The sequence below is a fragment of the Corapipo altera genome, unplaced genomic scaffold (genome assembly GCF_003945725.1).
Source record: "Corapipo altera isolate COAL_440 unplaced genomic scaffold, ASM394572v1 64, whole genome shotgun sequence".
In the NCBI taxonomy this organism is placed as follows: domain Eukaryota; kingdom Metazoa; phylum Chordata; class Aves; order Passeriformes; family Pipridae; genus Corapipo; species Corapipo altera.
In genome coordinates, this window is record NW_020884893.1 from 10,853,482 (window position 1) to 10,873,263 (window position 19,782).

Below are 19,782 nucleotides of genomic sequence, written 5' to 3' on the forward strand. Positions count from 1 at the left end.
GAATTTTTCCTGAATAAAAGTAGGCTATTGCAAGACACCTTTGCTGACTGCCATTTGCATTTCTTTTTCTGTTGCCACCTCCCCACAATGATGCTGTGCTCCCAAAGGGTGCAGTTAACTCTCTCCCTTAGTGCATTTAGTTGTCTCCAGTAGGGTTTTGCTGAGAAATAACTGCAGCTCTATCCAGCTTCACTGTCTATAAAATAAGGCATTGATTTGTAAGCATTAATAAGCATGTCATCTATCAGGGTGTGCATGCCCAGCGTGAGCCAGAGGGATTTTCCACTTGCAGCGCCTCCAGAGTCAGATGTTTCAACCACTCTGTACACCACAAACTTGGGGTCATTCTGAGCCTGCCCTGAATGCTTTCCTGGCACAGAAACAAGTCAATCTGGTGAGACTTCTACATGTAAACAAGTGATTTTTATATTGGTAAAAAGCCTCAATCCTATCACTATTCCTCCTTCATTCCTCAAGCACATTTACATCACTGAAATATCTCAAAGAACTGCATCAGCAATGCCATGTATTTCTCTGCCCTGTTCCAAGTGTGGCATCTTCCCTAAAGCTCTCCAGATGATGACACTGCACTAAGACAATCTCACATCACCTCCAAGTTACTATTCCAAGCTAGCAAGAAGTATAGCACCTAAATTTAGAATCTGAACAAAAACAGGCAGGAGGAAACAAGATTTGGGAACTTGGTAAGAAATCCAGCCCTTCCATTCCTATCATAACTGAGAATGACACTGCATATCTGCCACCTAATACCTCTCATGGCTTTCTTTTTACTTTATCATAACTGATTAATGTGTGTGCATTTAGCACTAGGGCACTATCAGTCATAAAACAACACTTGTACATATGACCAAAAAAAGCAGTTTCAAGCCTGCAGTTTGTTTTGTAAATCAGTGTAACTCTGGTTGTATTGAATAAACAGGAGAAAGAGGGAACTTTACATATACTTATTTAAACGTACTTCTGTGCTCAGACAAGCCTCAAGTTTGGTTGTTTCAACTCTACAGTTCTGTCCACAACCTGGTAAAGCCATTATTTCCACAGAAACCTCACAGGAGCAATAAAAAATAATCCAAAAAAACCCACCCCAAACTAAAACAACCTACCTTCATCTGCATGCACACAGTCTTACTGAAAAATATGCATGTAATCAAGCTGCAATTAGCTCCTGGCACTCCCTCAATCTGTGATGGCAGAGAGCACCTGCTGAGCACGAGGCTTTTAAAACATTTCTTTTGACTCTGGGCTCTGCCTTGGTTCTCTGCTTCCAACCTGGAGTGAGCTGGAACTTCAATCACAGGAGCAAGGCTCCAGGACCAACACTGCTGCACTCCTGGAAGCAGAAATGTTGGAGCAAAGGTGAGGAGGTCGGACAAGGGCAAAGTCCAAAGTAATTTTAAGTGGTTCAGCTAAGTAGGGGAGGCTAATGGGAAACCATTTTAATTTGTTACAGTCATCCCCAGTGAGTAAAAGGACAACGTTTTTCTTCAGCAGCTTGATTACAAAGCAGTAAATCCCTCTGTGTATATAAAAGATCTGTGAACAGTATAGATCAAATGTCAAAAAAAGGTTTGTACTATACGTCAGGAACAGTTTTAGATATTCAATCATTCCTATTTTTAAATACTTCCAACAATTACTCTCCCTCTAGAACCAGACCTATGTACACAATTCTACCATTCTCCTCCACAAAGACACAAAGTAGAGATGTTTTTGCAGCAAATGTTTTTGGACCTTCTCTTTCCAAACACACCTAAGAAACACAGTCTTGAACATAAAAACATGCATCTCTCCATCCCTCCCCAAAACACTTTCTGACTCTTGCTAGTAACAAAAAATTATGCTGCTTCAAGTACTGGCTGCAATATCTACTTTATAGTGCCCAGGCAGCAATAAACATGCAAACAAAGCACAGCTCAAGGTGACGATATTGTCCAGCAAGAGAAATATCTGGAAGTAAGAATTATGCCAGAATAGGATCTTCTCCAATTGCTGACAGGGTTTTTGTTCAGTGCATCAATTTCTTTTTCCCTGAACAACTGTCAGTTCTGACAGACCCACAGGCCTGCATACTACCTACTTCACTGCAGTTGTCTGAGACGGGATGGAAAAACATTTTAAACAGTGAAATGGAGCTACTCAGCTGCAGGTTCTTTTTTAAACATTTTTTTTTTTAAAGTCAGAAGCAGGATTTGTAGGCTTCAAAATAGAATTCAGCCACTAGGAATTATTAAGCTTTCCTAAGGCTTTATAATTCAGAGGCAAACCCCAAACATTTGGTTTATTTCGTAACAAAATAATCATGTCAATTTGTATCTTGTGTCCACACTGTTTTATCTCTGGTCATGAGAAATAAATATTCTGAGGCAAGAAGCACTTTATGAGATCTGCATTCACACTGGTTTTGGATCTCTACCTGCTGCTGTAATCAACAAGCACCAAATACTGTCTGAACCACAAAACACCTGTTTGCAAAGTCATTTCAGTACTGCATGCTGAAGAGTTTTGTCAAGTTTTTGGGAAACTTCTGGTGTTAAGTTTGCCTTTTGATAAAGAACATCAACCAGTCCTACAACTCTGGAAACCCTCAAGGTAAAAATCCCAACAGTCCCCAGGGAGAGATGTTACACAACGTCTGAGCACACACTTGCACCAGGACAGGGGGCCTCAACAGAGGTACAGCTCAGGTGTAGGGTAGTGATGCTCCTTGAGAGCATTATTCACCTTTTCCTAACTAAAGGACACAAACTCTGCTGCTGGCAATACATACCTCCTTCATCAGGCACTCATGCCAACACTTCTCAACTTCAGTGTCTTGAACAAACACTGCTAGCTGCATCCTCAACCAGGTTTTGGAAAGATCATTCTGTCTTTAATAAACTTTTCTATACAGCAGCGAAGTTGTACGCAGGGTAATTTTCTTAAGCATCGAATTTTTAAACTTTTAATCCATTTATCATCAACAAAGAACTCTAAAGAAGTTTAGACAGGTTGATGTTGACCCCTGGTCAAAGCAGGCTTTGGTGGTTTTGTTCTGTCTGCCCTCAACAGTGCCTGTCACTTCTACTGGCTAAAATGTTCTTTTCTGTGGTTTTGCAAAGTGTCCCTCCCTGCTGTGGACTGCACACCAACAGTTGGGTTTCATCTCATCTATGGCTCTTTTGAGCTCATGGGGAGCAAGGGGAAGGAGCGAGAACAAGAGGGGATGGGACCCAAAGCTAAATAAATCAATGTTTCTTTGATCCTCTGGGATCAGGATGCTGTAAAAACACATGGTTATTAGAACTGTGAATTTATTGGTGAAGGACTTGGTTACTGGCACCGTGTTTCAGCATGAACTTACATTATGGTACCAAGTACAAAGCGCTCATTCTGTTTGTGGCTGTGAGAATTAATCTCTTCCATGTGCAGGGAGGGGGTGTGATAATTCAACTGAGATTCCCGTTGGTAGCCAGGGCAGGCACTCACCAGCTGCAGGGCTTTCAACAGCACACAGCAACAGCTCCAAGAGCCAAGGATGTCACTAAAGCCCCTCCAAGCACCACCAGGCAGGGCCAGAGCAGGGCTGCTCCTCTCGGGGTCTTCATCCAAGGCTGCCAGAAACCTGAAAACCTGAAACTGGAAGGTGAGTTTCTCCCAAAACACTCCAAACACTTTACCCTGGACAGGGTTCAATAACTAATGGACTTCGAATGAAATTGTATGGTTCTAATATCTCACGTTTGCCTCAATAATAAGAAAAGGTCTGATCCTGATTATTAAAAATGAAAAAGTAATTTGCAATGTTTATGTGGAAGGCAGCTTTACATGCAGGATAGAAATGCTCCAACTGCCTTTACAATCCAGCTGGAACAAAGTTTTCATTTTTCTTTTTCATGAAATTTCATTTATTATGAGTACTGTGTCATTGTAAGGCAGCTGTTGGCAGCAAGCTGTGAAATTTAAGTTGAGCTGGTTAGTAGTGAGAGCCAAGATATAATATGCTTTTGTCAGAGAGAAGTTTTTCTTGTATATATGTAATCTACATTCAGTAATTAAAATAGTTTGTCAGTCAATCTCAGCAACCCCACTTAAAGGAAGAGTTAAGGCTATTTTAAAATACAATTTCCAAATTGCAAATAAAAAACTGTGTAGCTCATTTCAGAGAGATCTTTAAGTAGGTAATGCACCAATGAATTCAGAAACCCAGAAATTAAGGATTCCTGGTTTTCATCACTGTCCTACTAACATGGTTTCAGATTTTGGGCAAGTCACTTCTGACAAGATTCCAAATGGGTATTAAATCAGCATCAGTGTGTTACTATTATACACTAAGGATGTCACACATAATATGCACCTGGAGGAAATCCATCCTGGCCTTCCTACAACTGGGGTAAGAACTCTTATCATTCAATACATAACCACGACTTTCCTCTACCTTCTCTGTTATAAAAGAAAGCAGCAGTGAACTCCACATCTTGCTCTGAACCCTCCCTGGAATGTGCTTAAGATGCACATTTCAAAAATATCTACCTAAAAGTGCCCTTGGGAACCAGGTGAGGGAGCAGGACAGGACTTGGCACATTTTGTCAGAAGTTCAAGCCAGGTGAGGGTTGAAGTTTTATAAATTAAGTGCATAAATAAAAGAGGAACATGAAAAAAATGCACCTAAAGTATTAAGCTGATCAATCCTCAACAACTACACCTTGTAGACGGACTTCTTTCCCAAACTGTTGCCTGGAATTTATCAAGGGTAATGGCAGAAGTGCATCATCATTTATCTCAGGATTTGGTTTGCTTCTAACGATTGTAAACATGCAGAGAGTTTGCTGCTGAGCAAAGATGCAGCCCTGCCCTGTCCCCTGCCCAGCCAAAGCTCCTGCAGTGACACAAATCTCTTCCAAGCCTGACCAACACATCTTTTTTTTTTTCCCCTCAGCTGGATCAGGGAGTTGATCCAGTTTGCAGCACGTCCAAAGGCACCAACACAGAGGAGGAGACAGGAACAGGCAGCCAGGCTGAGGAGGACACAGCCCTCAGTCAGATTAATCCAGTCTGGAAACCACACCTACAATTTATCAACACAATTGCTTAAGGAGGGTCCCACTTCTCACAGGGAAGTGACTGCAGTTCTGTGCCAAGGAAGACAGTCTGCCCCAATGACTCCCCTGCTTAGGTGACAGCTACCTGTACTTCCCTGTAAACACAGGATTACAATTAAATAATCCAAGACAGTTGAAGTTGGCACCATTTTTACTATTTTAATGTTAACTGGCAAACAGATTATTTTAACATGGCTTTGAGGACTATGCCCACCCCACCTAATCCATAAACTACACTCTTGTGCAGACTTTTGAGTCTGTAAGTTTTGATATCTACTTTAGGTATTTACAACACTTTCCTATTGGCAGGGGTATCAAACTACTTTGGGGGTTTACTTCATGTCATGCTTACACCTTGGCAGTCATCTACTGCAGTTAAAACCAGCCCAAAAACTCTACTAGACACCTAGAAAATTAAATAGCATTTAAAAACTGGTAGGAGATTGCTCACTGATGTTTAGGATCACTGAACACAGTGGTTGGCTACAGGGTACCTGCAAGCATTTTTGAGCTGGAGAAAGCTCTAAAATGGTTCTTTCCTCCATGCAATGGTTTTTCTGGACAACTGGATGATATCACTCTTGTATAAAAAAAAAAAAAAATAATCTGTATCTGCCAGGATCTGGAGAGTCAAAATCCTCAGATCAAAAATGCACTTAAGCATGTTCATGAAAGATGAGAGCTGGTGGCCATCACTCCACAAGTGCTGCCTCGAAATACACACTCACAGATTCACAGCAATACAAAAATATAAGGCTGGCAAGAAACTGAAATGAGAATAAAACACACATGAATCAGGCACACAACTAACCACGGAAATTATCTTCGCAGTCACCTTCGCCACTGTGAGTTAACATTCAGCAGAACAAATTCGAGCGGCGTATTTCGGACATTTGCAATCTGGGAGAAATATTTCTTTTAAACTCAGGTCAGGATAACACAGCTTCCTTTCCAAGAGCTGATTATTTTGGGCTCTCGTAACTGAAGTGAAAAACGCTTAAGATTGAACACAAGCCTTGGTTGACAGCACTTAAGTGAGCCTGGAAATCTTCAAATTTACAGTGTTGGGAACTGCTGTGTAACTTCTAGGGTAAGACTTCAGGGCAAAGCATACCTATACTCTGTCAGCTCTCCTCAAGTGAAGGAAGTCAAATTTTGGCAACTAAACTCCAGCTTCCCTTTTGCAGAACTAATACACCAACATCAAAGTGCTGTCAGGGGACCATGTGAAAAACACCTCAGCAAGTCACATCCCAGCTATTTCTCCTTTACTAACGTTTAATTTGCAGAACACAAACCAAACTGTGCTTCCAAAGGTCACAAAGGTGCATCAGCCATTTCAGACACTACAAAAAAAACCCCCATGACACAACTCGGGGCTTGATTTTCAGTGACGCTGAAAAAAACCCCAGTACCCACGAACCTTTAAGGGTAAACGCCAAGAATGATCACAGAATTTTGAGTTCCAGAGACCACAGGATTGCAGGTTCCATGCTACTTCTTCTGGTTATGGTGTTTGCATCAACACAAAGAGCATCCACTTGAGGAAAGACAGAGAGCATCTTGTTGGCACAACAAAACCCTTTCATTAAAGGGACAGCTGGGCCATTAACAGGAGTCTGCTGGGGGAGGCAGCACCTCGCTAGATTGGGTTTCAAACCAAGTTCTCCATGAGGTGTTGAGCAAAAGAGAATTGCCTGCAAGCAGCCTCGGTTGGTTTTGTTTACTGTGTAATTAAAAGACCCCTGAATGATTAATGAAAGACTGACAGTTTCTTTGCAGAGCAGCAGACAATATTTTGGGGCGAGACTTTGCCTTGTCAGGTTAAGCATAAAAATGCTCACATAGAGCTCTGTCCTGAGCTGACTGCTGTTCATCAGCATTTGATGGCAAGACCATCTCACCCGTTTCTACACTTTATATATGAATATTAATAGAATACAGGCAAAAAACCCCCAAACTTATAAGAGATTTGGCCTCTGGAGAGACAGGGAGGAGGACAGGTGCCCTACAGCAGCCCTTCCCATCTTCAGAGCAGTTACAAATTTACAGGCAGCTTAAAATCAAAAAACCACCCTTAACAAAACAGACCTAGGAAATGTAAGATCCTGAACGTGCAAAAAATGTGTCCCCAGTTCAGGCTTTCACTTAAAAGACAACACATGTAGCCACATGTTGCAATTAGATTATTTTCCACCAAAAGCAAGCCTTCAAACATCAGTAAAGTACAAGTTCACTTTTTCATCCAGGATCGCTTGTGCCCACAAGATGCCCAAAAAGCCCTTTTCCATCAACTCAGAGACTTCTGAAGAAGTGGATCTAATTTTAGCTCTCAGGTCTCTTGCCTCAGGTGGGAGGCAGGACAAGCAAGGCAGGCTGACTGACCTTCTGTGTCACCCTTCCCTATCCTTTTCTGTCATACAAGGTTCTAAAACTGGCAGCAGTTCCTGCTGGATGGGATGTGCAATCACTCCAGGTTGCTGCCCTGGCTGTTTCCATCCAGTCAAGGTCAACCCACCGCACCTGCAAAAGTGTTTCTTTTCACCTCAGAGCTCTGACTGAAGAACACCCTGTAGCTGAAAGAAATGTAGCAAACCCCATGAACTTCCTTTCCAATAATTTGCTCTTGACAGAACATAAAAATCTTCCTTTTCTCCAATTAACCACAGAACAGCTGAGATCAAATCTTACTCGGCAGCAAGAACCAGAGCTGTGTTAGCACAGCCTGGAGTCTGCAGGGCACACCAGGGCTTCCCCTGTGACATAACCCCCTTCACCACAAAGCTGTTGTGCGTGTTGTTCCCAACATGTACGTTGTTTGGTGCAGTACTGACTTCTCCCTCCCAAATCTCCACCATCACTGCGCTCCTAACACGGAATCATCTCCACTGCCCCAGAGAACACGCTTCCTGAGCGGCTTTTGGGGTTGTTATAAACTTAGGGGAAGAGTAAAGCAGAAAGCCCTCAAGAAGCAAGACCTCTGCTGCTGCAGGGTCCGCAACTTGTTTCTTAAGGGAGGCAGAAATTCTCAGCTCTGGCACTGTGAGGGCTCCTGCTCCCCCTCCTTACACCGAGCTGTTGGGAACAGCAGTACTGGAAGGACAGGGGCAGAGTCAAACCTGTGTTACTGCAGCAAAAGGCAAAGTGATGACACCACACAAGCAACTGGACACTGGAACAGTTCTCTGTTGGGAAAAAGGACTCGTCAAGCCCCTGATGTGGCAGAGACACCGTGATCTCTGCTGGCAGGTTGGAGCTGCCGGCAGCCGCAAAGAAGCTCTGGAAGCTTCTTCATCTGAACTGTGAGCCTCGGATTCAATTCATTTAACATTGTGATCAAGTATAAAAGCCATCAGTGAGCAGAGTGTGACTTTTTTTTTTAAAAAAAAAACACAGTTCCTCCTCCAGCAATCAGCGGGATGCAGTACGTGCAGATCGGAGGAGAACCGAGCGCCAGCCTGGGCACTGCTGCGTGTCAGAGCTCCTCCTCTGGAGTCCTATCGAGTGACTTTCCTCCTCCAGCCTGTCCTAATGAATTCCACTGAAGCCTGCAGGTAAAATCCTTCCCCAAGCACTTTGCCCTGATTGATAGCTTTAGAGCTTTCCTTCTCACCGCTCCGGCTGCTTTCCAGCCCTTTATTTTCCCCCTTTTTTGTAACTGTCTCCAACAGGAAGTTGCACTTGGTTTTTTCACTGTACGTTTCTCTTAAAACTGACATCTTTGCATTGTAATGAAGGAACCCCTGGGTATTAGTGACAAATTAGTCACCAGCTAAAGAATATTTTCTTTTCATTTCTATACCAGGTGGAAGATATTAAAATCTCTAGAGGAATTTCACCTACTCTGCTACAATAAATCATCACATAATTTTCTTTTAAAGTGACTTAATTTTACTACCTTTAAAACTTCATCACAAATAAGGTATCCCACAACCATACTAATGTAAGATTAAAGTAGTCTCGTGAACATAGTCAGGGTCATTTTGTCATAAATAGCACATATTTAATTTTACTTTGAGAATTAATGTAGTTTTACTTTCACACTTTAAATGGTATTTCTAAAATATGGAATTATTCCTTTCTGAGAACAAAACCCATGTACCTACCATAGGTAGAAGTTAGCAAAAAAATCTTTTCCCTACTTTGTTTAATTATCTTAATAGGGAACAGGATTTAAAAAATGTAGAGAAGATACCACAGATAGTCTGTAAGAAAAGGTCAAATCTTGCCCTGACTATTCTTCTTTGAAGAACTTGTAAAGTAGTAGCCAAAATAGAGAAAAAAAAAAAACACCAAAAAACCACTTAATGAGCTCACTGAAGTCACAGGCCACTCAAATACAGCAAAACATTCAGTGGAGGCAGAGATTTACCTTTTTCTTTTTTTTTTTTTTCTACAAAGTGATAATATTTTAATAGCAATATATGATTAAAAAGTTGATACTCCAAATATTAACTTCACATCTATGCAGATTTTGTGTCATTTCAATGGGGCTTTCTACTTTATAAGACAGATAAACTTCCATAGTTTAAAGCTAAATACTACACAAGTGGCTTGCAGCTTCTGATTAATTGGCTTCACATACCATTATGTGCTCTTAGTCATCAATTAAGTTAATTTTCCATATTATAATAGGTCCATTAAGTAACCCAGCAGCAAAAAGGTTCATTTTACAACTGAAAGTAACACCAGGATCAAGACAGAAATTTAAGAGTCCTGCCCCACCAGCAAAGGGAGGGCGGGAGGTTGTCTATCAATAAATACAGCACATGAAGTCTACATCCAGTTGGTTCCTCTTCTGTTTGCCAAGGAAAGAGAGGAGCAGAAGATCAATTAAAAAGCAGAAATGTAAAACCAGAACGTTAAACACTACTAGATGTTTAAGATCCCACAGTGTTTCTGACAAGCCCAGAGCATCACTCCCCCGCCTCTCCCAGGGGAGTTCTGGCCCCGATAATTACTTTCTGTCTGCTTACAAAGTTCAAGTTCAAAACAATATTCATTTTCCACTTCCTGTCCTAAACCAGGGCACGATGTTTCTGTGCATCGTTAAGCAACCATCCTGCTCCACCACAGAGATGGTTAAACCGCTGTTGTGATTGAATAATCCTGATCTGTGGCAGGGGGGACTGGGGGAAGGAGAAGCACAGGGCTTTAAAAAGGAGAGTATCAGGCTTCAGCATCAGTGCATCTGACTTTTAGCAGCAGCATCCTTTACTACTTTCAATTAGAAGTCAAATATTTGTCTCCACACCCCACCCCTAATTTGCAGAGGTGTGCATAAGTGGTGTTTCAAAACTAATATAAGCCCAGAAGTTTTGCTGCATCTCAAATATTTTTCAGAAGACTCAGCTGGCTTCCTTAGTCCCCCTCCCCATCCATTTCTCTTCCCCAAATTATATTCATCTGCTGCAGGGAACGGGAAGGATGGTTGCCAAACAAACAAAATGAAATCACACATAGCAGGCTGAATACGCCTTCCTGCAAACCACAACTCAGGAGTTTTCAGGTGAAGAGACATTGAAGAGGACAAAGCCATTTTGAGGAGAGACAGCAAAGGTCTGTCCAAGTGGTCACACAGAAGATAATCTTACACTGCCAGGGTTACACGTGGTTACAGCATTGCTGAATGATTATGTATTTTAGGTCAGAGACCTAAGTTTGCCTCTTATTCAGAGATAAATGAATTTCATTAAAACCAAGACCCCCATAAAGTAGATATTTACACAACCGGCTATTAATGCTAAAGAGAGTGATGATCTCCTAATTTTATCTCAATAAATAAAAAGAAAATTGGTGCCTGCCTTGTTTTCCTGCTGCACACGGAACTCCACCAACACACCCAGGAGTACGAGGTCAGAGGAGATGTGAGAGCAAGGACTAAGTCACACCACTGCAAAGGGGTTTCAGTGCAGGACTTACATCCCCTGGCACTGCAGGGGCTGCAGCACCTCCCTCTCAGGGACCTTCCCACACACCTGGGATTTCTCAGCTTTTTTAACTGCTGCTGAAAACCTTTGCCCGAGTTGCAAACAGGCCTTTGAGTGTGGATAGCACAGAAAGATGTTGACTCCCACTCCCATTTTGCAAGGCTCAGGCACTGAAGAAATCAGTTGGACTGGCACTGGCAGCACATAACCACGCTGTGATTTAAAAAAAAAAACCAAAAAACCAATAAAACTAAAAATGCACTTGTGCAACAAGCACAGAAGATTTAAAACTGCTCCCACTCAATAAGGGTCCAACCCTTATTTGAGTGAAATTATCTGGAACTCATAGTTAAACACAAGGAAGTGGAAGAGCATAAAGGCTGACTTACTCCTAACTATCTCAGTGGAGAGGAGTAGTACTAGCATAGCACTTACAAATGTAAGCTAGCAAAAACCATGGCTTTATATACCCCAAAAAAACAAAGTCAGCCTACAAAAAAAAAAAAAAGGAAAATTTGGATACAGTGAATAGAACATTCACATGTTTTACTTAAAAATGTGTCATGTTTCAGAAAAAATATGGTGCTTTTTAGTTTGTTAAAGGGTGGAAAAAACAATCTTTTTCAAATAAAAAGTATTGCTCAATTCCAGACAAGATTTTGTGTTGTTTCAGCCACAGTAATGGAGAAAAATAATAAATTTACATCATTTACAAAACTGAAGTACACATTGTCAACATTTACCGAAAGTATTTTGTAAATACATTTTGACTTGACTTAGAATCAAAGAATTGTCAGATATTTACAAATAAACTCTAAGGATGGTAACTGAGCACAGAAGAGCAGTACCAGGGGGAATCAAAACAGATAGAGATCTATATTCAAAACTGATCAAAGTTATTTCCAAGTAGCTGCAGGACAATCACAGGGCAAACAGACAAATGAAATGTGCCATCAAAAGCCACGATTTGCAATAGATGCCAAACTTGTCTTTCAGACACAGCTGATGAGCCTCTCTGCGTGGTGCACAGACAGAGCTGTAAATAACTGGGGCCCCCAGACTGCTTTGCTTACCCAACCTATTTAAAAAACAAAAACATTTCAGATGCCTGCCCCACTTTCCCCTCACTGTTTCTTGTGGGTGCCTGAGTAATCCTAGAGGCATTTCTAGTTTTTAAGGCATTTGCTGAGTTTAAGAAATTCGCCCCACGTCCCCTGGTCTTTGTTTGGAAGTACCAAACCTTCCTGCTCTGGTTGAGTTTCTCCTTGAAGTCTGCCCTTCCCAGCACAGAGAGAGGCATCAACTCTCTGTGGTTTAACCAGTTACTACCTGGGATGACTAGTATTAAATAACGCTTTTTATTTAGGATTATTTATATATTTATTTAGCTGGGCTGCTTTCCTTCTCAAAAGCAGGGATGGCAAGTGAGAATTTCTGCAGGACAAGACCGAGCACCTCGAGTCAGGCGTTCAACCAAACAGCACGAACTTACCCATTTTCTTAAACCTTTCTGCACATCTAAGAAAGGGCAATTGAATCTGAAACTTCTTTAATTTTGCAACCCAAAAAAGCAGGAGCCCACAGCCAGGAGCAGGCAGCAGAGAGAAAACCTGTTTGCAGAGAGACGTGGCTCTGGCCAAGCTTGCAGTTTGTAGCGCTGGTTTACGTAAAAACATTCCCGAAGAAGTCTTATTATTGTTGAAATAATTCAAGACTTCCATTTCCCTGAGTTATTAAGTGGTGCTGCAGCAAAGGCAAGTCGAGGTTCTACCGAGCATCAATTTCCTCTCCAAAAAGCAGAGGGGAGATGAATGACACCAGCATTTCATGCAGCACTCACGCAAAGACACGGACGTGAAGAAATCTCAGGTTTGTAACCAAATACTTTAAACCTTCATTTCCTTAAGAGGAAACCGGCTGGGAATAGGTTAGAAGTGGGCTATCATCGGGGAAGTTTCTAACATCTGAACAACAAACTTCAGTACGTTTCCACCAGTCTCTGTGCATCAACAGCAAACCCTTCACCTGCTTTTCCAATCGCCCAAATCATATCCAGGCTCTCCCGGTCTCAATCCTATTTTCGGTCTTTGTATTCGAACCTGGCAGCAACAACATAAAAAAAACTCCGGCAGTCTTACAAACAACAAAATCCCACACCCCAACCAAACACGCACCCTGCCTCTACCAAATAAATGTCAGTCAACAAATAGGCACAAATTTCACAATGGCTGAGGTCATTCCCTTTAAGTCATTACGGTTTGTGGGTGAGTTTTCCTGGTGGTTTTAACATTGGTTTCTGTGATTGCAGCTATGCTTATTTATGCATTTAAGGCGTATGATCTAATACACTTAGGTTTAACTACTTCATTCTTTTGACATTCTTTCCAAATTATAAAAAGGATTCTTGGTGTTTTCACTGCCTTGGTAAAGAAACAAAATTGCTGTCCACATAATTTCTTAAAAATACAGAACAGAGTAAGTACTTGTTGAAAATAATTCAAAGGAAAAAACCCCACACCAGACATTCCCTCCTCCAAGATAACACTTCTTTTTGTTCTCTTTCTCCCCTTCTGAGGGAGCCTACTATTTTTTTAGAAATAGCTGTTTTGCTGGCTTTTTAAAAATAATATCCAGGCCTTCAGATTGCTTCAGCTACAACTTATAATCAACACAGAAGTTCAGTTTATTTTTTTTAAGCCTTTCTATTTTTACTGTCGTGCTTTTAAAAAACTGCACATTTGTGGTACATTTCACTCACATTGTATCTGCCACAGCACTTTGAACTCTACAGTAATGCTCATTTTATTCAACACCTTTTGGTTATTATCTGCCTGAGGTCCTTACTAGATAAAAATCACAGAAGTTAATTTTCTAATTTTTTTTTCTAATAGAAATTCAAATTATCTTCTCACTCAAAGGCACAAGAAGACCAAAGAGCCCCCACCATCCAAATCAGGCTGGAGAAATTCACTGACTTGTCAGAAACATTCAGAAAGCTGAAACAAAAATTAAAATTGTGTACAGAAATGTGTGTACATCTCTCCCAACAGCGCGTGCAGTGCGTGGCTATTAGCTCCTATACACAAATCATATTAAAACATTTCAAGTAACCTTTTCAAACTCGAGACTATGGTTACTTCTACATTTCCAGTTTCCCTTATATCCAGTTTCATATATCCAAGCACATTTCTAATCAACAGGAGGACGAGAACACCCCACAAGCCTCATGGAGGAAGAAGGGCCCGATCCTGCAGACGAGGTGCCACCTCTCCCATCTCAGCCCAGCATCACCACCAGGTCCAGCTGTTCTGAGGCCAACTCTGACCCAGCCACACCAACAAAATGTTATTTCACTGGCACACAAACTGCTCTCCATTTCCCAAGCCCTCAGACCCTCCCATGCCCCAGTTCTCCACGACACCTCCACTCTTTGCGGGCACCCCGTGGTGTCCCGCGCTCCCCTCCCGCTCCATCCTTTCCAAGCCGCCTTTTCTGATCGAACCCCAACTAAAACAACCCTCTGCAAGTTACAACAAACCTTCCTTAAAAACTCCCCGTAAACCTTACCACAGCCCTGCAGCAGACTTCTGGCTTTCCACAGAGCCCCCTCTACACAAACACGAGGGAAAAATCCCTCAGCCCGGCACTAATGAAGCGTTTCCCGCACACAGCAGAGGTGACAAACAGAATGAGAGCAAAGCCAAGATGCCATCTCGACTTCAGGCAAACAACCTCTTCTGACCTCTGGCAGCTCCCACACACTATTAAACAAAAAGTATTCTCTCCATGTTAATGAACCATGTACAATCTAACAGATAACGCTGATGTTAAATAAACATGTTTATTATGTGACTCCCTAATGCCAGGACTTAGGCAGCTGCAGACAAATAATTTTAAATGGGAAGGATTATGCCCATGTAATCTTTCTCATCTCATTTTACACACCTTTGAAATAATTCAAATACACAATTAAAGCCCAAGTAGAAAGACTGAGTGAAAAGAGGTTTGGCTATTTTTAATTAAATATTCACTCTGTGACACGCTCGCTGGAACCAGCTCTGCAGTGAACACTATTTTGGATCCAATTTTCCTCTCACACCTCTTGCAGCAGTAAATCAAGAACAACTGAACAGCTTGATGAAGAAGGGAACTGGATCAGGTTTTGAATGCCATGATAAAAAAAATATTCTGCACAACGACTGCAGAGTCCCAAATCCTCATTCCCACTTTCTCCTCTCCTGCTTCAAACCTCTGGCAACACCAAAACTATCTGGAAATGGCAGCACCTCCAGGCCCCAAATGACCCAATCTACTTGAGCAATTATTTGCATCCTAATTGAGGGGCTTATCCTCACCTGATTAAAACAAGGTGTTTGTTAAACATCATTACTCGAGTTAAGATCTGCAAATAAAGATGGAGTATTGTTTTAAGAATTTGACTGCCATGAACAATTCTTTTGTGATGAGATCTCTTAATGAACAGTCCCAACAAGGATGGTCCTTCTGGCCTTAAAAAAGGAAGGAAAGAGATTTGACAAGTTCTCCCTCTTCCTATCAAAGTAAATATAATGCCAAGAGGTTTGAATACTTATATCTTTTTTTCAAGTAGACATATATTAAAAAAAACCAAACTTGTACTTTTCACTAAATTAAGCCACTGAAAAGTAAAATGTATTTAAAGCCTGAATGGCTTTACTCTTGTATATGCCATTGTTTATAACTCTTAATATATTTTCTGTTCCTTCCTAGTATAACTATTTTTCTGTCCTTGCAGTACAGTGTGAAATTTAATGAAAAGAACTTGATTGTTAGTCCAGGGGACTCCACCATGCACTAATTAAGTTTATATTTCTATTGTTGTGAAAAATACACATGTATAGGGTAACTAACTACACACTGGAAACAGAGAATGAGATTTCCCCACTTGATCTACCAAATGAGCCCTCCACTTACGTGATATATTTAAAATATTCATATTAAAACTGCAGTGTTCCATGGCTTATAAAAAGGATCTGAATTTGCAACCTCATTTAACAGTTTGTCCCGAATAAAAGTTACCCCGGCAAGGCATAATTAACTCAAAAATATTTTCTTAGCATCCTAAGAACTTCTGCTAGTTTTCACGAATTTATAAAAGCATTTTTCACTGCCTAAGTAATCTTAACAATCATTTCCACAGATTAGGTCTAACAACCTGTGAATTTATTGCAGAAGGAATTTACTGCAAGGAATAATTAGTCTTCAGCACTGTTCATGCTTGTTCTCCGGCTGAAGACACCTTAAGACCATCTGGTTACTGCAAAATTTGGCACAGAAGAAACAAATCTTACTGAAGAGAATTATAGCTGATTTCAGAATAGCTGTTTCACTACTGCACATCATAAATAACAGTTGGGAAGACAGCAGAAAATTACCAACGTCTTTAATTGTTTTCTTTGTCAGCAGTGTGTACATACACACACTGACACACAAATACAGCCACCGCGATGCCTCGCAGGCTTCAAGTTAAACATGCAACTAATCTTTGCAGGATTAATACTTAAATTATTACGTTTTCGGGGGGGGGGGGGAAAAAAGAGCACATCAACCAGCTACAACACAACAACACAGAGACACAGGAGGCTCTTTAAGTGATACTGAGATCAAGTTCTTTGTGGGAATACCTGGGTTTAATTCCTTCTCGTAATTCAAGGCGTGCCCGCGCACACCGTGGAGCCCAAAATGGGGCTTATTGTTGGAGGGGGAATTATCAACAACATTTTTATTTCTCCCTAATGAAGCTTTTCTAATGAAATCCAAGACTGCCGAGGTTGGGAGATATTTGAAACAGGAGCCCCGTTTCAAACATTTCAGCCAAATAATGGTGATGAGATTAGCGAGTCGTGGGAATCCATGCCTTTATGGAGTATTCTAAAAGAAAATGAGCTGAGGGGAGTGGGCTAAACAAAGCAAAGCAAATCGATGAGCCTAAAACCAAAAGCATACACTGCTTGTTATTTAGCCAAATGTTTTGACCTGTTGGTGGGTGAGCAGAAGAGGCACGAGAATTACGCGGGACAATTTGACTCAACTTCACAATTCAATTTTACACCATGCATTTGGATTATTTTTTTTTAATTAAGAATTTTAAGTTAGAATAATTAAATCAACTTATTAGGTGCTGTGCCACTTCAAGTGAATTTTCAAAACATGCTTAAAAAGTTTCTGGAATGTCTCCAAAGCTACGAGCACTGATTATTTCCAAGGTGTTTGTACTGCAAGTCTTTCCTACTTGCATGTGTTGCATTTGAGGCCACACAATGCCTTGAATTTCAAAGTAGAAATAAAAATACAGCTTTGTTTAGGAATAGAAACAGTTCACTCATGTAAAAAAGAGTGAGGATAAAGTGTTTATCCTGAATGTAGCAACAAATAGCAAAACAATGCAACACCAAATGTGTGAAAGTATCTAAGGAGCATTAGTTTAGACACAGAACTACTAGTTTAAATATATATCATCTTTTGTGGACCAGATTGCCCTAATACACACAGATGGGGACAGGCAGAAAGAAATTTAGACATGCTTTCTCAATAAACTGGAGGGGGGGAGGTGTAACCCTTCTATGGATGGCATTGCAGAGATAAGAAATTTCAGTAAATTAATGAAGTCCACAAGAGAGACTAAACAATAAACCATTCCTGCCACTGCCTTTAACAGCACTCAGGGACATGTGAATTTGATACTGCGCTGCACAAAATTTCTGTTAATATCTGATATAGACCAATAAACTGTTTATTGGTTCACCATATGTATTTTAGCAATCACAGCCTCACACAACAGAATATCTCATTATTTGAAATGTCTGCGCAACAGTAGCTGTATATCATGAATAATTTCCTTCAGAGGCCATTCACTGGGCTCAAGCACAATTTAACACTCAAAAAAGTTTACTTAAACTGCATAAATCACACACAAGTTTTTCCTCGCAGAAGCGGCCGCGGGAAGCGCAGTAACTCATTCTACTTAAACGCACGCTTCGGCTTTTAAAGCAATTAATAAGCGCGGCTGGGTTTAAGGTAAAAACCAAACGGCACGCGGCGCAGCAATTAACTACCTCTGCTAGTTCCCGGTCGCGGCTCCGCACGCAGGACACCCCCGGCGCCGCGCTCCGCCAGAGCCGCTCCGCGCCCGCGGAGCGCCGGAGCCTCCGCCGACCCCCGACGGGCTCCGGGGGCGAACGCCCCGCTCCGCGCACCCCCCGCGACCCGCGGAGGAGGCGTTTTCACACCTCCGGAGCAGCGGCCGCGGAGCAGCGGCAGCGCATCCGCCGGTCCCGCCGCGGGCGCGGTGACACCCCCGGCCCCCGCACTCACCGGCGGAGCCGCGGCGCTGCCCGGGGCGCGCTCCCGCCGCGGAGTGCGCGCTCCCGCCGCGGGCGCAGTGAGCATGTGCGAGGCGAGCGCGCGTGCCCGCGGAGGGGAGCGGAGCGGGGCGGCGGCTCCGCGCCCGCGCTGCGCCCACCCCACCCCACCCCACCCCACCCACACCCACACCCGCACCACCGGTGCCCGCCGCGCCTCCCGCGGGCAGCGCAGCCGCGGCCGGGCCGGCGGCACACGCGGTTCTTACGCGGCTCACCCGACCTGTTGATTGCCCCGAACACCCGCTCTCACACCCGCTCTCACACCCACTCTCACACCCGCTCTCACACCCGCTCTCACACCCGCTCTCACACCCGCTCTCCCGTCCCCCCCTCGGCGCTGCCGCCGTCGGGGGGACCGGCCCGGCCCCGCACCTACCGCACGCTCCCGGCGCCCCGCAGCGCTGCGCGGGGCCGGCGCGGAGGAGGAGCCTCCCGCGGCTCCCCGGGCAGCCCGGCAGCCCCCCGGGGTTGTGGCGGAGCCGCCCCGCGCCCCCCGGGCCGGGGGCAGAGCGGAGCCGCCGCGGGCGGGCGGTGGCCGGGGGGGCAGCGTTCGCACCGGCGGCAGGTACGCGCTGGGCGCGCTCGCCGGGGCTGCGGGTCTGGTGATGTGTGTGTGTGTGTGTGTGTGTGTGTGTGTGTGTGTGTGTGTGTGTCGGTGCTACCGGCGCACGTCGAGCTGCGAGTCCTTAAAAGAGATTCGCGGTGTAAAAGTTGGACCCGTGCATGCCATGCGAACACCAGCTCGTCTCTAGGCTCTGCTTCCGTGAAAACAGGCGCTCTCGCTGCGGTCGTCGTGTTACGGATCTCTAGTGACAATTTTTAAGTATCAGTTTTAAAAGAAGGGCTCTTGTTGACGTCTGCTTTTCTTACGCGGTGCCACAGAGCCAGAGGTTCTGCAGAGCTGCAGGAGCAGTTTCACTCACACAAGCCACCCCTTTGCACTCACAAACTCAAAGCATCACACAGCTCCCAGCTCCCCGGAGGGTGAAAGCCCCCCGTGTGATCCTGCCTGTAACTCTGATCTCTTCCAGGGAGCCAGAATGGATTTGTGGCCATAAAGAGGTGCTGCCCCATCTCCCATGTCAGCACAAAACCAGAGGCAGTCTCTGGTTTATGAACCTTGAGGGGAACTTCTGCTTCTGCTGGGTGCCTTTTTCAGGTGTGTCATCTGCCTGTCCACACATCCAAGAGACGGGCAACAGATGGCTCATGCTGGGGAGATGGGGCTGGGGCCTCCCATCACGTGCACCCTCCAGGCATCCTGTTGTGCTGTGCAGCACACACACAGCTTCACCCTGCCCCTACCAGCCTCAGCCCCACTCAGGCACCACACAGCTGCCCACTCCCCCT

The 19,782-nt window shown here is 43.4% G+C and overlaps 1 protein-coding gene across 2 annotated transcripts in view; it reads right to left on the reverse strand.

Moving 5' to 3' along the window:
* The window catches only part of EYA2 (EYA transcriptional coactivator and phosphatase 2), an 82,302-nt gene extending 63,179 nt beyond the window's left edge, over positions 1–19,123 (reverse strand). Inside the window, exon 1 of one of the 2 annotated variants that reach the window (XM_027646421.1) lies at positions 18,124–18,189. The gene's annotated coding sequence lies outside the window, so the exon portion shown is untranslated. Of the gene's footprint in view, positions 1–18,123; positions 18,190–19,094 lie in introns of those variants that run through there. The other variant, XM_027646420.1, reaches the window with a different exon arrangement.
* Between the last annotated feature and the right edge of the window lie 659 nt (positions 19,124–19,782).